General features: G+C 32.4%; 1 protein-coding gene across 1 annotated transcript in view; it reads left to right on the top strand.

Annotated features, from left to right (window-relative positions):
* Positions 1–250, top strand: part of EMH_0060330 (uncharacterized protein) — a gene marked incomplete at both ends in the record, with an annotated part of 5,428 nt that overhangs the window by 4,274 nt on the left and 904 nt on the right. The gene's annotated exons all lie outside the window — the stretch shown is intronic.

The raw sequence follows: 250 nt of genomic DNA, 5'->3' as shown, positions 1-250 counted from the left end.
GCAGCAGCAGCAGCAGCAGCAGCAGCAGCAGCAGCAGCAGCAGCAGCAGCAGTGGATTTAAGCAGCAAATGCATGCACCACAAACAGACGCCCCAGTTTACCCTAAGGTAAGTAATATTATAAAATAAATAAAATAAAATAAAATAAAATAAATAAAATATAATAAAATAAAATAAATAAACTATAATAAGAGAAAAAAATAAATAAATAAAAGGGAGACAAATAGAAGAAGCAGAAAAACAAGCAGAGA

The sequence above is a fragment of the Eimeria mitis genome, genomic scaffold, assembly GCF_000499745.2.
Source record: "Eimeria mitis Houghton genomic scaffold, Emh_scaff2924, whole genome shotgun sequence".
NCBI lineage: Eukaryota > Apicomplexa > Conoidasida > Eucoccidiorida > Eimeriidae > Eimeria > Eimeria mitis.
Note: the sequence above shows the minus strand (reverse complement) of the source record. Positions and strands in the feature narration are given on the sequence as shown.